Raw genomic sequence first — 25,902 nt, forward strand, 5'->3', positions numbered from 1 at the left:
CAATGCCGACTTAAGTACAGGAAGACTGAGTCTTCCTACTCTCTATGTTTTGAGCGTTTCCTGTGTCACCAGTTTTACATTCCGATGCACCTCTGCAGGTTTCCTGTATCCCTTGGACTTTCCCATTGACGATGAAATACAGAAATTGCATCGGAATTAAATATAAGAGACACAATGCCGACTTAAGTACAGGAAGACTGAGTCTTCCTACTGCTATGTTTTGAGCGTTTCCTGTGTAACTAGTTTTACATTCCGATGCACCTCAGCAGGTTTACTGTATCCCTTGGACCTTCCCATTCACGCTGAAACACAGAAATGTCATCGGAATTAAATATAAGAGACACAATGCCGACTTAAGTACAAGAAAACAGTCTTCGTACGGTCAATGTTTTGAGCGTTTCCTGTGTCACCAGTTTTACATTCCGATGCACCTCTGCCGGTTTACTGGACCCTTGGTCCTTCCCATTGTCGATGAAACACAGAAATCGCATCGGAATTAAATATAAGAGACACAATGCCGACTTAAGTACAGGAAGACTGAATTTTCCTACTGTCTATGTTTTGAGCGTTTCCTGTGTCACCAGTCTTACAATCTGATGCACCTCTGCAGGTTTTCTGTATCCCTTGGACCTTCCCATTGTCGATGAAACACAGAAATCGCATCGGAATTAAATATAAGAGACACAATGCCGACTTAAGTACAGGAAGACTGAGTCTTCCTACTGTCAATGTTTTGAGCGTTTCCTGTGTCACCAGTTTTACATTCCGATTCGCCTCTGCAGGTTTACTGTATCCATTGGACCTTCCCATTGACGATGAAAAACAGAAATTGCTTCGGAATTAAATATAAGAGACACAATGCCGACTTAAGTACAGGAAGACTAAGTCTTCCTACTGTCTATGTTTTGAGCGTTTCCTGTTTCATCAGTTTTACTTTCCGATGCAGCTCTGCAGGTTTACTATATCCCTTGGACCTTCCCATTCACGATGAAACACAGAAATTTCATCGGAAATAAATATAAGAGACACAATGCCGACTTAAGTACAGGAAGACTGAGTCTTCCTACTGTCTATGATTTGAGCGTTTCCTGTGTCACCAGTTATACATTCCGATGCACCTCTGCAGGTTTACCGTATCCCTTGGTCCTTCCCATTTACGATGAAACACAGAAATTGCATCGGAATTAAATATAAGAGACACAATAACGACTTAAGTACAGGAAGACTGAGTCTTCCTACTGTCAGTGTTCTGAGCGTTTCCTGTGTCACTAGTTTTACATTCTGATGCATCTCTGCAGGTTTACTGTATCCCATGGACCTTCCCATTGATGATGAAACACAGAAATTGCATCGAAATTAAATATAAGAGACACAACGCCGACTTAATTACAGGAAGACTGAGTCTTCCTACTGTATATACTTTGAGCGTTTCCTGTGTCACCAGTTTTACAATCTGATGCACCTCTGCAGGTTTACTATATCCCTTGCCCCTTCCCATTGACGATGAAACACAGAAATTGCATCGGAATTAAATATAAAAGACACAATGCCGACTTAAAAACAGGAAAACTGAGTCTTCCTACTCTCTATGTTTTGAGCGTTTCCTGTGTCACCAGTTTTACATTCTGATGCACCTCTGCAGTTTTACTGTATCCCTTGGACGTTCCCATTGACGATGAAAAACAGAAATTGCATCGGAATCTAATTTAAGAGACACAATGCCGACTTAAGTACAGGAAGACTAAGTCTTCCTACTGTCTATGTTTTGAGCGTTTCCTGTGTCATCAGTTTTACTTTCCGATGCACCTCTGCAGGTTTACTATATCCCTTGGACCTTCCCATTCACGATGAAACACAGAAATTTCATCGGAAATAAATATAAGAGACACAATGACGACTTAAGTACAAGAAAACAGTCTTCTTTCAGTCTATGTTTTGAGCGTTTCCTGTGTCACCAGTTTTACACTCCGATGCACCTCTGCAGGTTTACTGTATCCCTTGGACCTTCCCATTCACGATGAAACACAGAAATTGCATCGGAATTAAATATAAGAGACACAATGCCGACTTAAGTACAGGAAGACTGAGTCTTAATACTGTCTGTAATTTGAGCGTTTCCTGTGTCACCAGTTTTACACTCCGATGCACCTCTACAGGTTTACTGTATCCCTTGGACCTTCACAGTGAGGATGAAACACTGAAACTGCATCGGAATTAAATATAAGAGACACAATGCCGACTGAAGTACAGGAATACTAAGTCTTCCTACTGTCTATGATTTGAGCTTTTCCTGTGTCATCAGTTTTACTTTCCGATGCACCTCTGCAGGTTTACTATATCCCTAGGACCTTCCCATTGACGATGAAAAACAGAAATTGCATCGGAATTAAATATAAGAGACACAATGCCGACTTAAGTACAGGAAGACTGAGTCTTCCTACTGTCTATGTGTTGAGCGTTTCCTGTGTCAGTAGTTTTACATTCTGATGCACCTCTGCAGGTTTACTGTATCCCTTGGACCCTCCCATTGACAATGAATCACAGAAATTGCATCGGAATTAAATATAAGACACACAATGCCGACTTAAGTACAGGAAGACTGAGTCTTCCTACTGTCTATGTTTTGAGCGTTTCCTGTGTCACCAGTTTTACATTCCGATGCACCTCTGCAGGTTTACTGTATCCCTTGGACCTTCCCATTGACGATGAAACACAGAAATTGCATCGGAATTAAATATAAGAGACACAATGCCGACTTAACTACAGGAAGACTGAGTCTTCCTACTCTCTATGTTTTGAACGTTTCCTGTGTCACTAGTTTTACATTCCGAAGCACCTCTGCAGGTTTACTGTATCCATTGGACCTTCCCATTGACGATGAAACACAGAAATTTCATCGGAATAAAATATAAGAGACACAATGCCGACTTAAAAACAGGAAGACTGAGTCTTCCTACTCTCTATGTTTTGAGCGTTTCCTGTGTCACCAGTTTTACATTCTGATGCACCTCTGCAGTTTTACTGTATCCCTTGGACATTCCCATTGGCGATGAAACACAGATATTGCATCGGAATTAAATATAAGAGACACAATGCCGACTTAAGTACAGGAAGACTGAGTCTTCCTACTGTCTGTAATTTGAGCGTTTCCTGTGTCACCAGTTTTACATTCCGATGCACCTCTACAGGTTTACTGTATCCCTTGGACCTTCACAGTGAGGATGAAACACAGAAATTGCATCGGAATTAAATATAAGAGACACAATGCCGACTTAAGAATAGGAAGACTGAGTCTTCCTACTGTCTACGTTTTGAGCGTTTCCTGTGTCACCAGTTTTACTTTCCGATGCACCTCTGCAGGTTTACTGTATCCCTTGGAGCTTCCCATTCACGATGAAACACAGAAATTTCATCGGAAATAAATATAAGAGACACTATGCCGACTTAAGAATAGGAAGACTGAGTCTTCCTACTGTCTACGTTTTGAGCGTTTCCTGTGTCACCAGTTTTACATTCCGATGCACTTCTGCAGGTTTATTGTATCCCTTGGACCTTCCCATTGACGAAGAAACACAGATATTGCATCGGAATTAAATATGAGAGACACAATGCCGACTTAAGTACAGGAAGACTGAGTCTTCCTACTGTCTATGTTTTGAGCGTTTCCTGTGTCACCTGTTTTACAATCTGATGCACCTCTGTAGGTTTTCTGTATCCATTGGACCATCCCATTGACGAAGAAACACAGAAATTGCATCGGAATTAAATATAAGAGACACAATACCGACTTAAGTACAGGAAGAATGAGTCTTCCTACTGTCTATGTTTTGAGCGTTTCCTGTGTAACTAGTTTTACATTCCGATGCACCTCTGCAGGTTTACTGTATCCCTTGTACCTTCCCATTGACGAAGAAACACAGATATTGCATCGGAATTAAATATAAGAGACACAATGCCGACTTAAAAACATGAAGACTGAGTCTTCCTACTCTCTACGTTTTTAGCGTTTCCTGCGTCACTAGTTTTACATTCTGATGCACCTGTGCAGTTTTACTGTATCCCTTGGACCTTCCCATTGGCGATGAAACACAGAAATTGCATCGGAATTAAATATAAGAGACACAATGCCGACATAGGTACAGGAGGACTGAGTCTTCCTACTGTCTGTAATTTGAGCGTTTCCTGTGTCACCAGTTTTACACTCCGATGCACTTCTACAGGTTTACTGTACTCCTTGGACCTTGACAGTGAGGATGAAACACTGAAATTGCATCGGAATTAAATATAAGAGACACATTGCCGACTTAAGTACAGGAATACTAAGTCTTCCTACTGTCTATGATTTGAGCTTTTCCTGTGTCATCAGTTTTACTTTCCGATGCACCTCTGCAGGTTTACTATATCAATAGGACCTTCCCATTGACGATGAAAAACAGAAATTGCATCGGAATTAAATATAGGAGACACAATGCCGACTTAAGTACAAGAAAACAGTCTTCGTACTCTCAATGTTTGAGCGGTTCCTGTGTCACCAGTTTTACATTCCGATCCACCTCTGCCGGTTTACTGTATCCCTTGGACCTTCCCATTGACGATGAAAAATTGAAATTGCATCGGAATTAAATATAAGAGACACAATGCCGACTTAAGTACAGGAAGACTGAGTCTTCCTACTGTCTGTAATTTGAGCGTTTCCTGTGTCACCAGTTTTACATTCCGATGCACCTCTACAGGTTTACTGTATCCCTTGGACCTTCACAGTGAGGATGAAACACAGAAATTGCATCGGAATTAAATATAAGAGACACAATGCCGACTTAAGAATAGGAAGACTGAGTCTTCCTACTGTCTACGTTTTGAGCGTTTCCTGTGTCACCAGTTTTACTTTCCGATGCACCTCTGCAGGTTTACTGTATCCCTTGGAGCTTCCCATTCACGATGAAACACAGAAATTTCATCGGAAATAAATATAAGAGACACTATGCCGACTTAAGAATAGGAAGACTGAGTCTTCCTACTGTCTACGTTTTGAGCGTTTCCTGTGTCACCAGTTTTACATTCCGATGCACTTCTGCAGGTTTATTGTATCCCTTGGACCTTCCCATTGACGAAGAAACACAGAAATTGCATCGGAACTAAATATGAGAGACACAATGCCGACTTAGTACAGGAAGACTGAGTCTTCCTACTGTCTATGTTTTGAGCGTTTCCTGTGTCACCAGTTTTACATTCCGAAGCACCTCTACAGGTTTACTGTATCCCTTGGACCTTCCCATTGACGAAGAAACACAGAAATTGCATCGGAATTAAATATGAGAGACACATTGCCGACTTAAGTACAGGAAGACTGAGTCTTCCTACTGTCTATGTTTTGAGCGTTTCCTGTGTCACCTGTTTTACAATCTGATGCACCTCTGCAAGTTTTCTGTATCCATTGGACCATCCCATTGACGAAGAAACACAGAAATTGCATCGGAATTAAATATAAGAGACACAATACCGACTTAAGTACAGGAAGAATGAGTCTTCCTACTGTCTATGTTTTGAGCGTTTCCTGTGTAACTAGTTTTACATTCCGATGCACCTCTGCAGGTTTACTGTATCCCTTGTACCTTCCCATTGACGAAGAAACACAGATATTGCATCGGAATTAAATATAAGAGACACAATGCCGACTTAAAAACATGAAGACTGAGTCTTCCTACTCTCTACGTTTTTAGCGTTTCCTGCGTCACTAGTTTTACATTCTGATGCACCTGTGCAGTTTTACTGTATCCCTTGGACCTTCCCATTGGCGATGAAACACAGAAATTGCATCGGAATTAAATATAAGAGACACAATGCCGACATAGGTACAGGAGGACTGAGTCTTCCTACTGTCTGTAATTTGAGCGTTTCCTGTGTCACCAGTTTTACACTCCGATGCACTTCTACAGGTTTACTGTACTCCTTGGACCTTGACAGTGAGGATGAAACACTGAAATTGCATCGGAATTAAATATAAGAGACACATTGCCGACTTAAGTACAGGAATACTAAGTCTTCCTACTGTCTATGATTTGAGCTTTTCCAGTGTCATCAGTTTTACTTTCCGATGCACCTCTGCAGGTTTACTATATCAATAGGACCTTCCCATTGACGATGAAAAACAGAAATTGCATCGGAATTAAATATAGGAGACACAATGCCGACTTAAGTACAAGAAAACAGTCTTCGTACTCTCAATGTTTGAGCGGTTCCTGTGTCACCAGTTTTACATTCCGATCCACCTCTGCAGGTTTACTGTATCCCTTGGACCTTCCCATTGACGATGAAAAACAGAAATTGCATCGGAATTAAATATAAGAAACACAATTCCGACTTAAGTACAGGAAGAATAAGTCTTCCTACTGTCTATGTTTTGAGCGTTTCCTGTGTCATCAGTTTTACTTTCCGATGCACCTCTGCAGGTTTAATATATCCCTTGGACCTTCCCATTCACGATGAAACACAGAAATTTCATCGGAAATAAATATAAGAGACACAATGACGACTTAAGTACAGGAAGACTGAGTCTTCCTACTGTCTATAATTTGAGCGTTTCCTGTATCACCAGGTTTACATTCCGATACACATATACAGGTTTTCTGTATCCCTTGGACCTTCACAGTGACGATGAAACACAGAAATTGCATCGGAATTAAATATAAGAGACACAATGCCGACTTAAGTACAAGAAAACAATCTTCTTACAGTCAATGTTTTGAGCGTTTCCTGTGTCACCAGTTTTACATTCCGATGCACCTCTGCAGGTTTACTGTATCCCTTGGACCTTCCCATTGTCGATGAAACACAGAAATCGCATCGGAATTAAATATAAGTGACACAATGCCCACTTGAGTACAGGAAGACTGAGTCTTCCTACTGTCTATGTTTTGAGCGTTTACTGTGTCGTCAGTTTTACATTCCGATGCACCTCTGCAGGTTTACTGTATCCCTTGGACCTTCCCATTGACGATGAAACACAGAAATTGCATCGGAATTAAATGTAAGAGACACAATGCCGACTTAAGTACAGGAAGACTGAGTCTTCGTACTGTCTATGTTTTGAGCGTTTCCTGTGTCACTAGTATTACATTCCGATGCACCTCTGCAGGTTTACTGTATCCCTTGGACCTTCCCATTCAGGATGAAACACAGAAATTGCATCGGAATTAAATATAAGAGACACAATGCCGACTTCAGTACAAGAAAACAGTCTTCTTTCAATCAATGTTTTGAGCGTTTCCTGTGTCACCAGTTTTACACTCCGATGCACCTCTGCAGGTTTACTGTATCCCTTGGACCTTCCCATTCACGATGAAACACAGAAATTGAATCGGAATTAAATATAAGAGACACAATGCCGACTTAAGTACAAGAAGACTGAGTCTTCCTACTGTCTATGTTTTGAGCGTTTCCTGTGTCACCAGTTTTACAATCTGATACACCTCTGCAGGTTTTCTGTATCCATTGGACCTTCCCATTGACGAAGAAACACAGAAATTGCATCGTAATTAAATATAAGAGACACAATGCCGACTTAAGAACAGGAAGACTGAATCTTCCTACTGTCTATGTGTTGAGCGTTTCCTGTGTCAGTAGTTTTACATTCTGATGCACCTCTGCAGGTTTACTGTATCCCTTGGACCCTCCCATTGACAATGAAACACAGAAATTGCATCGGAATTAAATATAAGACACACAATGCCGACTTAAGTACAGGAAGACTGAGTCATCCTACGGTCTATGTTTTGAGCGTTTCCTGTGTCACCAGTTTTACATTCCGATGCACCTCTGCAGGTTTACTGTATCCCTTGGACCTTCCCATTGACGATGAAACGCAGAAATTGCATCGGAATTAAATATAAGAGACACAATGCCGACTTAACTACAGGAAGACTGAGTCTTCCTACTGTCTGTAATTTGAGCGTTTCCTGTGTCACCAGTTTTACATTCCGATGCACCTCTACAGGTTTACTGTATCCCTTGGACCTTCACAGTGAGGATGAAACACAGAAATTGTATCGGAATTAAATATAAGAGACACAATGCCGACTTAAGAATAGGAAGACTGAGTCTTCCTACTGTCTACGTTTTGAGCGTTTCCTGTGTCACCAGTTTTACTTTCCGGTGCACCTCTGCAGGTTTACTGTATCCCTTGGAGCATCCCATTCACGATGAAACACAGAAATTTCATCGGAAATAAATATAAGAGACACTATGCCGACTTAAGAATAGGAAGACTGAGTCTTCCTACTGTCTACGTTTTGAGCGTTTCCTGTGTCACCAGTTTTACATTCCGATGCACTTCTGCAGGTTTATTGTATCCCTTGGACTTTCCCATTGACGAAGAAACACAGAAATTGCATCGGAATTAAATATGAGAGACACAATGCCGACTTAAGTACAGGAAGACTGATCTTCCTACTGTCTATGTTTTGAGCGTTTCCTGTGTCACCAGTTTTACATTCCGAAGCACCTCTTCAGGTTTCCTGTATCCCTTGGACCTTCCCATTCACGATGAATCACAGAAAATGCATCGAAATTAAATATAAGAGACACAATGCCGACTTAAGTACAAGAAAACAGTCTTCGTACGGTCAATGTTTGAGCGGTTCCTGTGTCACCAGTTTTACATTCCGATGCACCTCTGCCGGTTTACTGTATCCCTCGCACCTTCCCATTGTCGATGAAACACAGAAATCGCATCGGAAGTAAATATACGAGACACAATGACGACTTAAGTACAGGAAAACTGAGTCTTCCTACTCTCTATGCTTTGAGCGTTTCCTGTGTCACCAGTTTTACATTCCGATGCACCTCTGCAGGTTTACTGTATCCCTTGGACCTTCCCATTGACGATGAAACACAGAAATTGCATCGGAATTAAATGTAAGAGACTCAATGCCGACTGAAGTACAGGAAGACTGAGTCTTCCTACTGTTTATGTTTTGAGCGTTTCCTGTGTCACTAGTTTTACATTCCGATGCACCTCTGCAGGTTTACTGTATCCCTTGGACCTTCCCACTCACGATGAAACACAGAAATTTCATCGGAAATAAATATAAGAGACACAATGCCGACTTAAGAACAGGAAGACTGAGTCTTCCTTCTGGCTATGTTTTGAGCGTTTCCTGTGTCACCAGTTTTACACTCCGATGCACCTCTGCAGGTTTACTGTATCCCTTGACCCTTCCCATTCACGATGAAACACAGAAATTGAATCGGAATTAAATATAAGAGACACAATGCCGACTTAAGTACAAGAAGACTGAGTCTTCCTACTGTCTATGTTTTTAACGTTTCCTGTGTCACTAGTTTTACATTCCGATGCACCTCTACAGGTTTGCTGTATTCCTTGGACCTTCCCATTGACGATGAAACACAGAAATTGCATCGGAATTAAATATAAGAGACACAATGCCGACTTCAGTACAGGAAGACTGAGTCTTCCTACTGTCTATAATTTGAGCGTTTCCTGTATCACCAGTTTTACATTCCGATGCACATATACAGGTTTTCTGTATCCCTTGGACCTTCAAAGTGACGATGAAACACAGAAATTGCATCGGAATTAAATATAAGAGACACAATGCGACTTAAGTACAAGAAAACAGTCTTCTTACAGTCAATGTTTTGAGCGTTTCCCTTTGTCACCAGTTTTACATTCCGATGCACATCTGCAGGTTTACTTTATCCATTGGACCTTCCCATTGGCGATGAAACACACAAATTGCATCGAATTTAAATATAAGAAACACAATGCCGACTTAAGTACAGGAAGACTGAGTCTTCCTACTGTCAATGTTTTGTGCGTTTCCTGTGTCACCGGTTTTACATTCCGATCCACCTCTGCCGGTTTACTGTATCCCTTGGACCTTCCCATTGACGATGAAAAATTGAAATTGCATCGGAATTAAATATAAGAGACACAATGCCGACTTAAGTACAGGAAGACTGAGTCTTCCTACTGTCTATGTTTTGAGCGTTTTCTGTGTCGTCAGTTTTACATTCCGATGCACCTCTGCAGGTTTACTGTATCCCTTGGACCTTCCCATTGACGATGAAAAACAGAAATTGCATCGGAATTAAATATAAGAAACACAATTCCGACTTAAGTACAGGAAGAATAAGTCTTCCTACTGTCTATGTTTTGAGCGTTTCCTGTGTCATCAGTTTTACTTTCCGATGCACCTCTGCAGGTTTAATATATCCCTTGGACCTTCCCATTCACGATGAAACACAGAAATTTCATCGGAAATAAATATAAGAGACACAATGACGACTTAATTACAGGAAGACTGAGTCTTCCTACTGTCTATAATTTGAGCGTTTCCTGTATCACCAGGTTTACATTCCGATACACATATACGGGTTTTCTGTATCCCTTGGACCTTCACAGTGACGATGAAACACAGAAATTGCATCGGAATTAAATATAAGAGACACAATGCCGACTTAAGTACAAGAAAACAATCTTCTTACAGTCAATGTTTTGAGCGTTTCCTGTGTCACCAGTTTTACATTCCGATGCACCTCTGCAGGTTTACTGTATCCCTTGGACCTTCCCATTGTCGATGAAACACAGAAATCGCATCGGAATTAAATATAAGTGACACAATGCCCACTTGAGTACAGGAAGACTGAGTCTTCCTACTGTCTATGTTTTGAGCGTTTACTGTGTCGTCAGTTTTACATTCCGATGCACCTCTGCAGGTTTACTGTATCCCTTGGACCTTCCCATTGACGATGAAACACAGAAATTGCATCGGAATTAAATGTAAGAGACACAATGCCGACTTAAGTACAGGAAGACTGAGTCTTCGTACTGTCTATGTTTTGAGCGTTTCCTGTGTCACTAGTATTACATTCCGATGCACCTCTGCAGGTTTACTGTATCCCTTGGACCTTCCCATTCAGGATGAAACACAGAAATTGCATCGGAATTAAATATAAGAGACACAATGCCGACTTCAGTACAAGAAAACAGTCTTCTTTCAATCAATGTTTTGAGCGTTTCCTTGTCACCAGTTTTACACTCCGATGCACCTCTGCAGGTTTACTGTATCCCTTGGACCTTCCCATTCACGATGAAACACAGAAATTGAATCGGAATTAAATATAAGAGACACAATGCCGACTTAAGTACAAGAAGACTGAGTCTTCCTACTGTCTATGATTTGAGCGTTTCCTGTGTCACCAGTTTTACAATCTGATACACCTCTGCAGGTTTTCTGTATCCATTGGACCTTCCCATTGACGAAGAAACACAGAAATTGCATCGTAATTAAATATAAGAGACACAATGCCGACTTAAGCACAGGAAGACTGAATCTTCCTACCGTCTATGTGTTGAGCGTTTCCTGTGTCAGTAGTTTTACATTCTGATGCACCTCTGCAGGTTTACTGTATCCCTTGGACCCTCCCATTGACAATGAAACACAGAAATTGCATCGGAATTAAATATAAGACACACAATGACGACTTAAGTACAGGAAGACTGAGTCTTCCTACGGTCTATGTTTTGAGCGTTTCCTGTGTCACCAGTTTTACATTCCGATGCACCTCTGCAGGTTTACTGTATCCCTTGGACCTTCCCATTGACGATGAAACACAGAAATTGCATCGGAATTAAATATAAGAGACACAATGCCGACTTAACTACAGGAAGACTGAGTCTTCCTACTGTCTGTAATTTGAGCGTTTCCTGTGTCACCAGTTTTACATTCCGATGCACCTCTACAGGTTTACTGTATCCCTTGGACCTTCACAGTGAGGATGAAACACAGAAATTGTATCGGAATTAAATATAAGAGACACAATGCCGACTTAAGAATAGGAAGACTGAGTCTTCCTACTGTCTACGTTTTGAGCGTTTCCTGTGTCACCAGTTTTACTTTCCGGTGCACTTCTGCAGGTTTATTGTATCCCTTGGACCTTCCCATTGACGAAGAAACACAGAAATTGCATCGGAATTAAATATGAGAGACACAATGCCGACTTAAGTACAGGAAGACTAAGTCTTCCTACTGTCTATGTTTTGAGCGTTTCCTGTGTCACCAGTTTTACATTCCGAAGCACCTCTTCAGGTTTCCTGTATCCCTTGGACCTTCCCATTCACGATGAATACAGAAAATGCATCGAAATTAAATATAAGAGACACAATGCGGACTTAAGTACAAGAAAACGGTCTTCGTACGGTCAATGTTTGAGCGGTTCCTGTGTCACCAGTTTTACATTCCGATGCACCTCTGCCGGTTTACTGTATCCCTCGCACCTTCCCATTGTCGATGAAACACAGAAATCGTATCGGAAGTAAATAAACGAGACACAAGGACGACTTAAGTACAGGAAGACTGAGTCTTCCTGCTCTCTATGCTTTGAGCGTTTCCTGTGTCACCAGTTTTACATTCCGATGCACCTCTGCAGGTTTACTGTATCCCTTGGACCTTCCCATTGACGATGAAACACAGAAATTGCATCGGAATTAAATGTAAGAGACTCAATGCCGACTGAAGTACAGGAAGACTGAGTCTTCCTACTGTTTATGTTTTGAGCGTTTCCTGTGTCACTAGTTTTACATTCCGATGCACCTCTGCAGGTTTACTGTATCCCTTGGACCTTCCCACTCACGATGAAACACAGAAATTTCATCGGAAATAAATATAAGAGACACAATGCCGACTTAAGAACAGGAAGACTGAGTCTTCCTTCTGGCTATGTTTTGAGCGTTTCCTGTGTCACCAGTTTTACACTCCGATGCACCTCTGCAGGTTTACTGTATCCCTTGACCCTTCCCATTCACGATGAAACACAGAAATTGAATCGGAATTAAATATAAGAGACACAATGCCGACTTAAGTACAAGAAGACTGAGTCTTCCTACTGTCTATGTTTTTAACGTTTCCTGTGTCACTAGTTTTACATTCCGATGCACCTCTACAGGTTTGCTGTATTCCTTGGACCTTCCCATTGACGATGAAACACAGAAATTGCATCGGAATTAAATATAAGAGACACAATGCCGACTTCAGTACAGGAAGACTGAGTCTTCCTAGTGTCTATAATTTGAGCGTTTCCTGTATCACCAGTTTTACATTCCGATGCACATATACAGGTTTTCTGTATCCCTTGGACCTTCAAAGTGACGATGAAACACAGAAATTGCATCGGAATTAAATATAAGAGACACAATGCGACTTAAGTACAAGAAAACAGTCTTCTTACAGTCAATGTTTTGAGCGTTTCCTGTGTCACCAGTTTTACATTCCGATGCACCTCTGCAGGTTTACTTTATCCATTGGACCTTCCCATTGGCGATGAAACACACAAATTGCATCGAATTTAAATATAAGAGACACAATGCCGACTTAAGTACAGGAAGACTGAGTCTTCCTACTGTCAATGTTTTGTGCGTTTCCTGTGTCACCGGTTTTACATTCCGCTTCGCCTCTGCAGGTTTACTGTATCCATTGGACCTTCCCATTGACGATGAAAAACAGAAATTGCATCGGAATTTTCTATAAGAGACACAATGCCGACTTAAGTACAGGAAGACTAAGTCGTCCTACTGTCTATGTTTTGAGCGTTAACTGTGTCATTAGTTTTACTTTCCGATGCACCTCTGCAGGTTTACTATATCCCTTGGACCTTCCCATTCACGATGAAACACCGAAATTTCATCGGAAATAAGTATCAGAGACACAATGCCGACTTAAGTACAGGAAGACTGAGTCTTCCTACTGTCTATGTTTTGAGCGTTTCCTGTGTCACCAGTTATATATTCCGATGCACCTCAGCAGGTTTACTGTATCCCTTGGACCTTCCCATTGACGATGAAACACAGAAATTGCATCGGAATTAAATATAAGAGACACAATTCCGACTTAAGCACAGGAAGACTTTGTATTCCTACTGTCAATGTTCTGAGCGTTTCCTGTGTCACTAGTTTCACATTCTGATGCACCTCTGCAGGTTTACTGTATCCCATGGACCTTCCCATTGACGATGAAACACAGAAATTGCATCGGAATTAAATATAAGTGACACAACGACGACTTAAGTACAGGAAGACTGAGTCTTCCTACTGTCTATAATTTGAGCCTTTCCTGTGTCACCAGTTTTACATTCCGATGCACCTGTACAGGTTTACTTTATCCCTTGGACCTTCACAGTGACGATGAAACACAGAAATTGCATCGGAATTAAATATAAGAGACACAATGCCGACTTAAGTACACGAAGACTACGTCTTCATACTGTCTATGTTTTGAGCGTTTCCTGTGTCATCAGTTTTACTTTCCGATGCACCTCTGCAGGTTTACTACATCCCTTGGACCTTCCCATTCACGATGAAACACAGAAATTTCATCGGAAATAAATATAAGAGACACAATGCCGACTTAAGTACAGCAAGACTGAGTCTTCCTACTGTCTATGATTTGAGCGTTTCCTGTGTCACCAATTTTACATTACGATGCACCTCTGCAGGTTTACTGTATCTCTTGGACCTTCCCACTGACGATGAAACACAGAAATTGCATCGGAATTAAATATAAGAGACACAATGGCGACTTAAGTACAGGAAGACTGAGTCTTCCTACTGGCTATGTTTTGAGCGTTTCCTGTGTCACCAGTTTTACACTCCGATGCACCTCTGCAGGTTTACTGTATCCCTTGGATCTTCCCATTCACGATGAAACACAGAAATTGAATCGGAATTAAATATAAGAGACACAATGCCGACTTAAGTACAAGTAGACTGAGTCTTCCTGCTGTCTATGCTTTTAACGTTAACTGTGTCTCTAGTTTTACATTCCGATGCACCTCTGCAGGTTTACTGTATCCCTTGGACCTTCCCATTCACGATGAAACACAGAAATTGCATCGGAATTAAATATAAGAGACACAATGCCGACTTAAGTACAGGAAGACTGAGTCTTCCTACTGTCTATGTTTTGAGCGTTTCATGTGTCACTAGTTTTACATTCCGATGTACCTCTGCAGGTTTACTGTATCCCTTGGACCTTCCCATAGACGATTAAAAACAGAAATTGCGTCGGAATTAAATATAAGAGACACAATGCCGACTTAGGTACAGGAAGACTGAGTCTTCCTACTGGCTATGTTTTGAGCGTTTCCTGTGTCACCCGTTTTACACTCCGATGCACCTCTGCAGGTTTACTGTATCTCTTGGACCTTCCCATTCACGATGAAACACAGAAATTGAATCGGAATTAAATATGAGAGACACAATGCCGACTTAAGTACAAGAAGACTGAGTCTTCCTGCTCTCTATGTTTTTAACGTTACCTGTGTCACTAGTTTTACATTTCGATGCACCTCTGCAGGTTTACTGTATCCCTTGGACCTTCCCATTGACGATGAAACACAGAAATTGCATCGAAATTAAATATAAAAGACACAATGCCGACATAAGTACAAGAAAACAGTCTTCGTACGGTCAATGTTTTGAGCGTTTCCTGTGTCACCAGTTTTACATTCCGATGCACCTCTGCCGGTTTAGTGTATCCCTTGGACCATCCCATTGTCGATGAAACACAGAAATTGCATCGGAATTAAATATAAGAGACACAATGCCAACTTAAGTACACGAAGACTCAGTCTTCCTACTGTCTATGTTTTGAGCGTTTCCTGTGTCACTAGTTTTACATTCCGATGCACCTCTGCAGGTTTTCTGTATCCATTGGACCATCCCATTGACGAAGAAACACAGAAATTGCATCGGAATTAAATATAAGAGACACAATACCGACTTAAGTACAGGAAGAATGAGTCTTCCTACTGTCTATGTTTTGAGCGTTTCCTGTGTAACTAGTTTTACATTCCGATGCACCTCTGCAGGTTTACTGTATCCCTTGTACCTTCCCATTGACGAAGAAACACAGATATTGCATCGGAATTAAATATAAGAGACACAATGCCGACTTAAAAACATGAAGACTGAGTCTTCCTACTCTCTACGTTTTTAGCGTTTCCTGTGTCACTAGTTTTACATTCTGATGCACCTGTGCAGTTTTACTGTATCCCTTGGACCTTCCCATTGGCGATGAAACACAGAAATTGCATCGGAATTAAATATAAGAGACACAATGCCGACTTAGGTACAGGAGGACTGAGTCTTCCTACTGTCTGTAATTTGAGCATTTCCTGTGTCACCAGTTTTACACTCCGATGCACTTCTACAGGTTTACTGTACTCCTTGGACCTTGACAGTGAGGATGAAACACTGAAATTGCATCGGAATTAAATATAAGAGACACATTGCCGACTTAAGTACAGGAATACTAAGTCTTCCTACTGTCTATGATTTGAGCTTTTCCTGTGTCATCAGTTTTACTTTCCGATGCACCTCTGCAGGTTTACTATATCAATAGGACCTTCCCATTGACGATGAAAAACAGAACTTGCATCGGAATTAAATATAGGAGACACAATGCCGACTTAAGTACAAGAAAACAGTCTTCGTACTCTCAATGTTTGAGCGGTTCCTGTGTCACCAGTTTTACATTCCGATCCACCTCTGCCGGTTTACTGTATCCCTTGGACCTTCCCATTGACGATGAAAAATTGAAATTGCATCGGAATTAAATATAAGAGACACAATGCCGACTTAAGTACAGGAAGACTGAGTCTTCCTACTGTCTATGTTTTGAGCGTTTTCTGTGTCGTCAGTTTTACATTCCGATGCACCTCTGCAGGTTTACTGTATCCCTTGGACCTTCCCATTGACGATGAAAAACAGAAATTGCATCGGAATTAAATATAAGAAACACAATTCCGACTTAAGTACAGGAAGAATAAGTCTTCCTACTGTCTATGTTTTGAGCGTTTCCTGTGTCATCAGTTTTACTTTCCGATGCACCTCTGCAGGTTTAATATATCCCTTGGACCTTCCCATTCACGATGAAACACAGAAATTTCATCGGAAATAAATATAAGAGACACAATGACGACTTAAGTACAGGAAGACTGAGTCTTCCTACTGTCTATAATTTGAGCGTTTCCTGTATCACCAGGTTTACATTCCGATACACATATACAGGTTTTCTGTATCCCTTGGACCTTCACAGTGACGATGAAACACAGAAATTGCATCGGAATTAAATATAAGAGACACAATGCCGACTTAAGTACAAGAAAACAATCTTCTTACAGTCAATGTTTTGAGCGTTTCCTGTGTCACCAGTTTTACATTCCGATGCACCTCTGCAGGTTTACTGTATCCCTTGGACCTTCCCATTGTCGATGAAACACAGAAATCGCATCGGAATTAAATATAAGTGACACAATGCCCACTTGAGTACAGGAAGACTGAGTCTTCCTACTGTCTATGTTTTGAGCGTTTACTGTGTCGTCAGTTTTACATTCCGATGCACCTCTGCAGGTTTACTGTATCCCTTGGACCTTCCCATTGTCGATGAAACACAGAAATTGCATCGGAATTAAATGTAAGAGACACAATGCCGACTTCAGTACAGGAAGATTGAGTCTTCGTACTGTCTATGTTTTGAGCGTTTCCTGAGTCACTAGTATTACATTCCGATGCACCTCTGCAGGTTTACTGTATCCCCTGGACCTTCCCATTCAGGATGAAACACAGAAATTGCATCGGAATTAAATATAAGAGACACAATGCCGACTTCAGTACAAGAAAACAGTCTTCTTTCAATCAATGTTTTGAGCGTTTCCTGTGTCACCAGTTTTACACTCCGATGCACCTCTGCAGGTTTACTGTATCCCTTGGAGCATCCCATTCACGATGAAACACAGAAATTTCATCGGAAATAAATATAAGAGACACTATGCCGACTTAAGAATAGGAAGACTGAGTCTTCCTACTGTCTACGTTTTGAGCGTTTCCTGTGTCACCAGTTTTACATTCCGATGCATTTCTGCAGGTTTATTGTATCCCTTGGACCTTCCCATTGACGAAGAAACACAGAAATTGCATCGGAATTAAATATGAGAGACACAATGCCGACTTAAGTACAGGAAGACTGAGTCTTCCTACTGTCTATGTTTTGAGCGTTTCCTGTGTCACCAGTTTTACATTCCGAAGCACCTCTTCAGGTTTCCTGTATCCCTTGGACCTTCCCATTCACGATGAATCACAGAAAATGCATCGAAATTAAATATAAGAGACACAATGCCGACTTAAGTACAAGAAAACAGTCTTCGTACGGTCAATGTTTGAGCGGTTCCTGTGTCACCAGTTTTACATTCCGATGCACCTCTGCCGGTTTACTGTATCCCTCGCACCTTTCCATTGTCGATGAAACACAGAAATCGCATCGGAAGTAAATATACGAGACACAATGACGACTTAAGTACAGGAAGACTGAGTCTTCCTACTCTCTATGCTTTGAGCGTTTCCTGTGTCACCAGTTTTACATTCCGATGCACCTCTGCAGGTTTACTGTATCCCTTGGACCTTCCCATTGACGATGAAACACAGAAATTGCATCGGAATTAAATGTAAGAGACTCAATGCCGACTGAAGTACAGGAAGACTGAGTCTTCCTACTGTTTATGTTTTGAGCGTTTCCTGTGTCACTAGTTTTACATTCCGATGCACCTCTGCAGGTTTACTGTATCCCTTGGACCTTCCCACTCACGATGAAACACAGAAATTTCATCGGAAATAAATATAAGAGACACAATGCCGACTTAAGAACAGGAAGACTGAGTCTTCCTTCTGGCTATGTTTTGAGCGTTTCCTGTGTCACCAGTTTTACACTCCGATGCACCTCTGCAGGTTTACTGTATCCCTTGACCCTTCCCATTCACGATGAAACACAGAAATTGAATCGGAATTAAATATAAGAGACACAATGCCGACTTAAGTACAAGAAGACTGAGTCTTCCTACTGTCTATGTTTTTAACGTTTCCTGTGTCACTAGTTTTACATTCCGATGCACCTCTACAGGTTTGCTGTATTCCTTGGACCTTCCCATTGACGATGAAACACAGAAATTGCATCGGAATTAAATATAAGAGACACAATGCCGACTTCAGTACAGGAAGACTGAGTCTTCCTACTGTCTATAATTTGAGCGTTTCCTGTATCACCAGTTTTACATTCCGATGCACATATACAGGTTTTCTGTATCCCTTGGACCTTCAAAGTGACGATGAAACACAGAAATTGCATCGGAATTAAATATAAGAGACACAATGCGACTTAAGTACAAGAAAACAGTCTTCTTACAGTCAATGTTTTGAGCGTTTCCTGTGTCACCAGTTTTACATTCCGATGCACCTCTGCAGGTTTACTTTATCCATTGGACCTTCCCATTGGCGATGAAACACACAAATTGCATCGAATTTAAATATAAGAGACACAATGCCGACTTAAGTACAGGAAGACTGAGTCTTCCTACTGTCAATGTTTTGTGCGTTTCCTGTGTCACCGGTTTTACATTCCGCTTCGCCTCTGCAGGTTTACTGTATCCATTGGACCTTCCCATTGACGATGAAAAACAGAAATTGCATCGGAATTTTCTATAAGAGACACAATGCCGACTTAAGTACAGGAAGACTAAGTCGTCCTACTGTCTATGTTTTGAGCGTTAACTGTGTCATTAGTTTTACTTTCCGATGCACCTCTGCAGGTTTACTATATCCCTTGGACCTTCCCATTCACGATGAAACACCGAAATTTCATCGGAAATAAGTATCAGAGACACAATGCCGACTTAAGTACAGGAAGACTGAGTCTTCCTACTGTCTATGTTTTGAGCGTTTCCTGTGTCACTAGTTATATATTCCGATGCACCTCAGCAGGTTTACTGTATCCCTTGGACCTTCCCATTGACGATGAAACACAGAAATTGCATCGGAATTAAATATAAGAGACACAATTCCGACTTAAGCACAGGAAGACTTTGTATTCCTACTGTCAATGTTCTGAGCGTTTCCTGTGTCACTAGTTTCACATTCTGATGCACCTCTGCAGGTTTACTGTATCCCATGGACCTTCCCATTGACGATGAAACACAGAAATTGCATCGGAATTAAATATAAGTGACACAACGACGACTTAAGTACAGGAAGACTGAGTCTTCCTACTGTCTATAATTTGAGCCTTTCCTGTGTCACCAGTTTTACATTCCGATGCACCCGTACAGGTTTACTTTATCCCTTGGACCTTCACAGTGACGATGAAACACAGAAATTGCATCGGAATTAAATATAAGAGACACAATGCCGACTTAAGTACACGAAGACTACGTCTTCATACTGTCTATGTTTTGAGCGTTTCCTGTGTCATCAGTTTTACTTTCCGATGCACCTCTGCAGGTTTACTACATCCCTTGGACCTTCCCATTCACGATGAAACACAGAAATTTCATCGGAAATAAATATAAGAGACACAATGCCGACTTAAGTACAGCAAGACTGAGTCTTCCTACTGTCTATGATTTGAGCGTTTCCTGTGTCACCAATTTTACATTACGATGCACCTCTGCAGGTTTACTGTATCTCTTGGACCTTCCCACTGACGATGAAACACAGAAATTGCATCGGAATTAAATATAAGAGACACAATGGCAACTTAAGTACAGGAAGACTGAGTCTTCCTACTGGCTATGTTTTGAGCGTTTCCTGTGTCACCAGTTTTACACTCCGATGCACCTCTGCAGGTTTACTGTATCCCTTGGATCTTCCCATTCACGATGAAACACAGAAATTGAATCGGAATTAAATATAAGAGACACAATGCCGACTTAAGTACAAGTAGACTGAGTCTTCCTGCTGTCTATGTTTTTAACGTTAACTGTGTCTCTAGTTTTACATTCCGATGCACCTCTGCAGGTTTACTGTATCCCTTGGACCTTCCCATTCACGATGAAACACAGAAATTTCATCGGAATTAAATATAAGAGACACAATGCCGACTTAAGTACAAGAAAACAGTCCTCGTACGGTCAATGTTTTCAGCGTTTCCTGTGTCAGCAGTTTTACATTCTGATGCACCTCTGCAGGTTTACTGTATCCCTTGGACCTTCCCATTCACGATGAAACACAGAAATTGCATCGGAATTAAATATAAGAGACACAATGCCGACTTAAGTACAGGAAGACTGAGTCTTCCTACTGTCTATGTTTTGAGCGTTTCATGTGTCACTAGTTTTACATTCCGATGCACCTCTGCAGGTTTACTGTATCCCTTGGACCTTCCCATAGACGATTAAAAACAGAAATTGCGTCGGAATTAAATATAAGAGACACAATGCCGACTTAGGTACAGGAAGACTGAGTCTTCCTACTGGCTATGTTTTGAGCGTTTCCTGTGTCACCCGTTTTACACTCCGATGCACCTCTGCAGGTTTACTGTATCCCTTGGACCTTCCCATTCACGATGAAACACAGAAATTGAATCGGAATTAAATATGAGAGACACAATGCCGACTTAAGTACAAGAAGACTGAGTCTTCCTGCTCTCTATGTTTTTAACGTTACCTGTGTCACTAGTTTTACATTTCGATGCACCTCTGCAGGTTTACTGTATCCCTTGGACCTTCCCATTGACGATGAAACACAGAAATTGCATCGAAATTAAATATAAAAGACACAATGCCGACATAAGTACAAGAAAACAGTCTTCGTACGGTCAATGTTTTGTGCGTTTCCTGTGTCACCAGTTGTACATTCCGATGCACCTCTGCCGGTTTAGTGTATCCCTTGGACCTTCCCATTGTCGATGAAACACAGATATCGCATCGGAATTAAATATAAGAGACACAATGCCGACTTAAGTACAGGAAGACTGAGTCTTCCTACTGTCTATGTTTTGAGCGTTTCCTGTGTCACCAGTTTTACAATCTGATGCACCTCTGCAGGTTTTCTGTATCCATTGGACCATCCCATTGACGAAGAAACACAGAAATTGCATCGGAATTAAATATAAGAGACACAATGCCGACTTAAAAACATGAAGACTGAGTCTTCCTACTCTCTACGTTTTTAGCGTTTCCTGTGTCACATGTTTTACATTCTGATGCACCTCTGCAGTTTTACTGTATCCCTTGGACCTTCCCATTGGCGATGAAACACAGAAATTGCATCGGAATTAAATATAAGAGACACAATGCCGACTTAAGTACACGAAGACTCAGTCTTCCTACTGTCTATGTTTTGAGCGTTTCCTGTGTCACTAGTTTTACATTCCGATGCACCTCTGCAGGTTTACTGTATCCCTTGGACCTTCCCATTGACGAAGAAACACAGAAATTGCATCGGAATTAAATATAAGAGACACAATGCCGACTTAAAAACATGAAGACTGAGTCTTCCTACTCTCTACGTTTTTAGCGTTTCCTGTGTCACCAGTTTTACTTTCCGATGCACCTCTGCAGGTTTACTATATCCCTAGGACCTTCCCATTGACGATGAAAAACAGAAATTGCATCGGAATTAAATATAAGAGACACAATGCCGACTTAAGTACAAGAAAACAGTCTTCGTACTCTCAATGTTTGAGCGGTTCCTGTGTCACCAGTATTACATTCCGATCCACCTCTGCCGGTTTACTGTATCCCTTGGACCTTCCCATTGACGATGAAAAACTGAAATTGCATCGGAATTAAATATAAGAGACACAATGCCGACTTAAGTACACGAAGACTCAGTCTTCCTACTGTCTATGTTTTGAGCGTTTTCTGTGTCGTCAGTTTTACATTCCGATGCACCTCTGCAGGTTTACTGTATCCCTTGGACCTTCCCATGGACGATGAAAAACAGAAATTGCATCGGAATTAAATATAAGAAACACAATTCCGACTTAAGTACAGGAAGACTAAGTCTTCCTACTGTCTATGTTTTGAGCGTTTCCTGTGTCATCAGTTTTACTTTCCGATGCACCTCTGCAGGTTTAATATATCCCTTGGACCTTCCCATTCACGATGAAACACAGAAATTTCATCGGAAATAAATATAAGAGACACAATGACGACTTAAGTACAGGAAGACTGAGTCTTCCTACTGTCTATAATTTGAGCGTTTCCTGTATCACCAGGTTTACATTCCGTTACACATATACAGGTTTTCTGTATCCCTTGGACCTTCACAGTGACGATGAAACACAGAAATTGCATCGGAATTAAATATAAGAGACACAATGCCGACTTAAGTACAAGAAAACAATCTTCTTACAGTCAATGTTTTGAGCGTTTCCTGTGTCACCAGTTTTACATTCCGATGCACCTCTGCAGGTTTACTGTATTTCTTGGACCTTCCCATTGTCGATGAAACACAGAAATCGCATCGGAATTAATTATAAGTGACACAATGCCCACTTGAGTACAGGAAGACTGAGTCTTCCTACTGTCATTGTTTTGAGCGTTTACTGTGTCGTCAGTTTTACATTCCGATGCACCTCTGCAGGTTTACTGTATCCCTTGGACCTTCCCATTCACGATGAAACACAGAAATTGAATCGGAATTAAATATAAGAAACACAATGCCGACTTAAGTACAGGAAGACTGAGTCTTCCTAATGTCTATGCTTTGAGCGTTTCCTGTGTCACCAGTTTTACATTCCGATACACCTCTGCAGGTTTACTGTATGCCTTGGACCTTCCCATTGACGATGAAACACAGAAATTGCATCGGAATTAAATGTAAGAGACACAATGCCGACTTAAGTACAGGAAGACTGAGTCTTCGTACTGTCTATGTTTTGAGCGTTTCCTGTGTCACTAGTATTACATTCCGATGCACCTCTGCAGGTTTACTGTATCCCTTGGACCTTCCCATTCAGGATGAAACACAGAAATTGCATCGGAATTAAATATAAGAGACACAATGCCGACTTCAGTACAAGAAAACAGTCTTCTTTCAATCAATGTTTTGAGCGTTTCCTGTGTCACCAGTTTTACACTCCGATGCACCTCTGCAGGTTTACTGTATCCCTTGGACCTTCCCATTCACGATGAAACACAGAAATTGAATCGGAATTAAATATAAGAGACACAATGCCGACTTAAGTACAAGAAGACTGAGTCTTCCTACTGTCTATGTTTTGAGCGTTTCCTGTGTCACCAGTTTTACAATCTGATACACCTCTGCAGGTTTTCTGTATCCATTGGACCTTCCCATTGACGAAGAAACACAGAAATTGCATCGTAATTAAATATAAGAGACACAATGCCGACTTAAGAACAGGAAGACTGAATCTTCCTACTGTCTATGTGTTGAGCGTTTCCTGTGTCAGTAGTTTTACATTCTGATGCACCTCTGCAGGTTTACTGTATCCCTTGGACCCTCCCATTGACAATGAAACACAGAAATTGCATCGGAATTAAATATAAGACACACAATGCCGACTTAAGTACAGGAAGACTGAGTCTTCCTACGGTCTATGTTTTGAGCGTTTCCTGTGTCACCAGTTTTACATTCCGATGCACCTCTGCAGGTTTACTGTATCCCTTGGACCTTCCCATTGACGATGAAACACAGAAATTGCATCGGAATTAAATATAAGAGACACAATGCCGACTTAACTACAGGAAGACTGAGTCTTCCTACTGGCTATGTTTTGAGCGTTTCCTGTGTCACCCGTTTTACACTCCGATGCACCTCTGCAGGTTTACTGTATCCCTTGGACCTTCCCATTCACGATGAAACACAGAAATTGAATCGGAATTAAATATGAGAGACACAATGCCGACTTAAGTACAAGAAGACTGAGTCTTCCTGCTCTCTATGTTTTTAACGTTACCTGTGTCACTAGTTTTACATTTCGATGCACCTCTGCAGGTTTACTGTATCCCTTGGACCTTCCCATTGACGATGAAACACAGAAATTGCATCGAAATTAAATATAAAAGACACAATGCCGACATAAGTACAAGAAAACAGTCTTCGTACGGTCAATGTTTTGTGCGTTTCCTGTGTCACCAGTTGTACATTCCGATGCACCTCTGCCGGTTTAGTGTATCCCTTGGACCTTCCCATTGTCGATGAAACACAGATATCGCATCGGAATTAAATATAAGAGACACAATGCCGACTTAAGTACAGGAAGACTGAGTCTTCCTACTGTCTATGTTTTGAGCGTTTCCTGTGTCACCAGTTTTACAATCTGATGCACCTCTGCAGGTTTTCTGTATCCATTGGACCATCCCATTGACGAAGAAACACAGAAATTGCATCGGAATTAAATATAAGAGACACAATACCGACTTAAGTACAGGAAGAATGAGTCTTCCTACTGTCTATGTTTTGAGCGTTTCCTGTGTCACTAGTTTTACATTCCGATGCACCTCTGCAGGTTTACTGTATCCCTTGGACCTTCCCATTGACGAAGAAACACAGAAATTGCATCGGAATTAAATATAAGAGACACAATGCCGACTTAAAAACATGAAGACTGAGTCTTCCTACTCTCTACGTTTTTAGCGTTTCCTGTGTCACATGTTTTACATTCTGATGCACCTCTGCAGTTTTACTGTATCCCTTGGACCTTCCCATTGGCGATGAAACACAGAAATTGCATCGGAATTAAATATAAGAGACACAATGCCGACTTAAGTACACGAAGACTCAGTCTTCCTACTGTCTATGTTTTGAGCGTTTCCTGTGTCACTAGTTTTACATTCCGATGCACCTCTGCAGGTTTACTGTATCCCTTGGACCTTCCCATTGACGAAGAAACACAGAAATTGCATCGGAATTAAATATAAGAGACACAATGCCGACTTAAAAACATGAAGACTGAGTCTTCCTACTCTCTACGTTTTTAGCGTTTCCTGTGTCACCAGTTTTACTTTCCGATGCACCTCTGCAGGTTTACTATATCCCTAGGACCTTCCCATTGACGATGAAAAACAGAAATTGCATCGGAATTAAATATA

The sequence above is a fragment of the Schistocerca nitens genome, chromosome 8, assembly GCF_023898315.1.
Source record: "Schistocerca nitens isolate TAMUIC-IGC-003100 chromosome 8, iqSchNite1.1, whole genome shotgun sequence".
NCBI classification, from domain to species: domain Eukaryota; kingdom Metazoa; phylum Arthropoda; class Insecta; order Orthoptera; family Acrididae; genus Schistocerca; species Schistocerca nitens.